A 4,190-nucleotide genomic window follows, 5' to 3' on the forward strand; every position below is an offset into this window, starting at 1 on the left:
CAGATGTTCACCTGCATAAATAATCATGAGGTGATCTGTCAACAGGTGATGTAAACAGAGTGGATAACTGTTGAGCTCTCGCTAGGGGTTTTTCCCCCCAGAGCAGGCACTGATCTGGGTGTCTCTCCTTTGTGCAACCCCAGGTCTCATGGGACAGAGAGGAAGAGTGTCTCTAGGATCTTCATCCTGCTTCAACCTGGTGGAATTGGCACACAAGCTGGAAAAGCGCTGGCTGGAGCAGAGGAAGGGAATCTGACAGGCAACATGTAACCATGTGAGCCTCATTTCCTTTGGAAAGCAGGCTTGGCAAAAAAAGCACAGGGCTTTATTTTCTAGATGGTTTTCATTCTGTAGCTGCTGGAAGCTTAAAGAAAAACTTCAGCCCTCTTGGACTCCACTTGCTTTATAGTTTGGGCAATTCTGTGCGTATTCAAGTCTTACTGTACATAGGCATAAGCGATGGGTTTATCTAGGACCTCAGGACTCATGAGTGGTCAGATGCTGCTTTGCCAGGCTAGCAGCTGTGAAGGTGTTTGTCTCTGCTGGAGCAATGAGCTCCATATCCGTGGGTGTCTCTGCTGGAGCAATGAGCTCCATCTTCAGGGGTGCAGGAGCCCATAGGTACCACAGGACGGGGTCTGGGCCCAGGGCCCAGCCTACCACTCTGCTCATGGAGGCTGCAAGAAAGGCTGCTGCTTCTTCAGAAAAACAAAAGCTGTTGCCACAAATGCCAGGGTAATGCATACCTCTTGCAGAAGCCCCTGCCACAGGAACCAGGCAGAAGGGACCATGCTACACCTTTTCTTTAAAAATCTCTTTATTTGTATATGTACAAGAAAGAGACAGATATTTGCTGTTATTTTTAACCCCACTCAGCTTCTGGTTGTAAAGGGTGGGTATAACACACACAGCACAAAACCAGGCCATACAACATGCACATAAACGGGTCTGTGGGATTGAGTTGGAGACATGGAGAGGCAGTGTCACTGCTGAGGAGGTGAGCAGGGACACTTCATGGCCTCAGAGCCACCGTGCTGCCCAATGTGGCTGCATGGATGTCACATCCAGGTGGTATGAGCAGGGACAGAGTTGGCACCCCATCTATCAAGCTGGGTCATCCAATAGCCTTCAGGAGCAATCACTCTAGATCAACTCTGAGGAGCTTCTCTCCCTTTTTGCTTGCCCAGAACATATATTTCATCTGTGTACCAACCACAGACAACTCAATCTCTTCGGTGAAATGAAGCCAATCACCCTGAGTTCACTGCCTGTAGTACGCTCTCCCTCCCAAAGTGGAATGCAGCCTTGAAAGGGCAGTACCTTATCATAAAACAAGCTATTGTTGTCTGTGTTTGAGTGCGAGCAGATTAATGATGAATCAGCTTTTTATGAATGCCTCTTTTCATCCCTTCCTTATCCCTTCCTTATATCTTGCTTTTAAGACAGATGGTGTAACTTCGCAACTTCAGTTCCCATTGCTCACTTCTCGTCTTGCCACTGGGGAGCACTCCCAGGTAGGGCAGCTCATAAATAAATCTTTCCTCACAATTGTTCAGTGACAGGTACAGCCTATAAACAATCTAGCAATGTTGAACAAGGAGCTAATTCAAGCTGGTGACCCTTAATCATGAACTGAATACACTGCATAAAGACAGCCAGGTTATAGGTTTTGCTACTTTTGCAAAACATGCTTTAGATTAAAAATAAATACATTAAAAATGAACTTAGATATGATCCAAAACAAAATCCATGTAGAGTAGAAGTTAGAATTCCCAGATATACAAGGCTAGCAGTCAGCTGCTTAGACAGGATGAATAAATCAATAAGTAATTGTTATTTCAGAAATAAAATGTGTAATATAGTGAAATTGGATGCGTTGCAGAAGACTCCAATTCAGTCTTTGTTCCAAATTAATTGTTGTGAAACACTGTTTCAAAGTCTCTTTGTCTGAAAGTAAAGACAAGTGTAATTTGCAATACCTTTCTGCAAATGGCTTATGCAGCTCCTCAGGACTTGCATCATTAGGGTTTTTATTAAAAAATCCTGTATACTGCAGAGTAAGGATTTTTTTTTTTACACTATGGAGTCCTACTAAAGGATAAGCATTTCTTCCCAATCAAAGGTCATGGGAACTTTTTCCTACAGAGCTCTGCCCAGGAGTTTCTAGTTAAATGGCAGCCATTTTATTAAGATGTCTGTTTTCTGTCAAGGAAACATAGCACACGTTTAACTGTCAGAAATGGCTATACAAACATGTGCTATAGCAGAACACAGAGTGCATATACACTTACTAACAACACGCTCAGACTTCACCGATAAAGGCAAGCTTATCAAGTCCCAGAGTTACCCCTCTCATCATTAAGGAGCCTTGCACTCGGCCCCAGCTGACTGCAGAGCGGTACTGCAGGATTAATGTTATCTCTGCCCTCACCTTAAGGTTAGGCTGTAGTACATGCCATCATATTTGCTATTATTGTCTTCTTTTGAATAGTGCCTGTTATAGTAGGAAGATGGTTGTGTTTTCTTAATTGCAAAACACAGTCAAGCCAAGAGCCTGGAGTCAGACCTTGTGGGGTTCCTTCCCACATCAGTACAAAGTCCCTGCTTCATCCTGGCAAGTCACTCAGCTGCTCTATTCTTCCTACACTGGAACTTATACACTCCATCACCATATCCGAACACATCTCCATTCTGACGTCCCTGCTGGGATTAGTTTCTCACGTGCTTGCTTTCTTTTTACTCTCTCTTCCAGTGTATACAATGATTTGAATTTTCTAACAACACACATGTTTTCATACATTCAGGAGAAGGTAACATCAAAGAAGCAGAGTTTATACTGAGGGCAGAAGGTGATGAGGTATTTCCTGGGGAAGTTCACACTGCGGTCTTAGAGCTGCTAAATATTGTTGTTCTGAGGAGCACAGTCTTTAGTAACCTTAGGAGTTTATGTAAGTTTATGTTCTGTGCAATGTTCTTTAATCAATGTTTAGTATGCACTACATGCAGTATGACTTATTTGACTGTGGTTTGTATGACAACCCAGCGACAGGAGAGCAGAATGTGTTCTTAATTTATGGTATACCGAAGTTTCTCAAGTTCTCACTTGAAAAGGCAATGTTCTGCAGTATGGCAAAGGCACCCAATTGATACACACTGCCCTGAGGCACTCTGCTGAACACACCTTCTGCTGTCAGGCCAAAGGTCTTTTCCCTTTGAGTTTGTACAGCAATTCAGTAAAGCCTATACACTAGTTAAGATGCTAACACAGTACAAATATTTACTGCTGTTGCTGAGTTTGAGGGACAGGTACTAAGTTTGTGGCTCTGTACAGGTGGAACTGAAAAAAAGTGACTGCTGAGAGGTTCAAGAAGTGGCAGAAGAGAAAGCAGGAAAGATGGGGAAGATTCTGGACTTCCACAGAGGTGTAGAGAGAAGGTTCAGTCAGGGAGTCACTTGGTTTGTACATTCTGTACAAATCTGAGACAGGACCTGACCAGGAGGCTCAGGAAGATGAATGGGCAGAAAAAAGGAGGTCAGGCTCAAAGTATGGTCAAAATCATGGACAGAAAGAGAAACAGAAGCAGGAGTAGGTAGAAGCAAAGCTGATGTGATACTGAAGCAGACATCACTCAAGTATAGTCCTATAGATGGCCAGGTTCCAGTTACTGCCTTTAGTATAGAACAAAGTCATTTGTGAGGAGGGGCACATGGCGATATATAGTCTGAGTTAGAGTAAAAGCATTTTAGCACCACAGGTTTCATATAAAAGAGCTACATACTACTATTACTATTACTATTACTATTACTATTACTATTACTATTACTATTATTATTCGAAACAATAAGCAAGATGCCCAACACATGCATGGTCCTACATGGCACTCTTTGAGGGACAAAGAAATCATGAAACAGAATAGGTACTAGAAGGAGCCAGATGGAGCTGTGTGGTTACAGAGCAAAACAAAAAAGCCCTAAGAATAAGATGGAGAAAATGCAAGAGGAAGCCAAAAGCCAGGAGGAGTGGGAGGATGCATCCAAACCGGCATACAGAGAGCTGAGAGAGTAGGCCAGGCAAGGCGCTGGGAGTGGCCATTTAATGTAAGGAGTGGGACTCATCACCAGTATGTCCAAGATATTTCCGTGAAGCTTATTTCTTCTTGATGGGACTAAGGAACCACTGCTATGGATCA

The sequence above is a fragment of the Phaenicophaeus curvirostris genome, chromosome 6 (assembly GCF_032191515.1).
Source record: "Phaenicophaeus curvirostris isolate KB17595 chromosome 6, BPBGC_Pcur_1.0, whole genome shotgun sequence".
Lineage (NCBI taxonomy): Eukaryota > Metazoa > Chordata > Aves > Cuculiformes > Cuculidae > Phaenicophaeus > Phaenicophaeus curvirostris.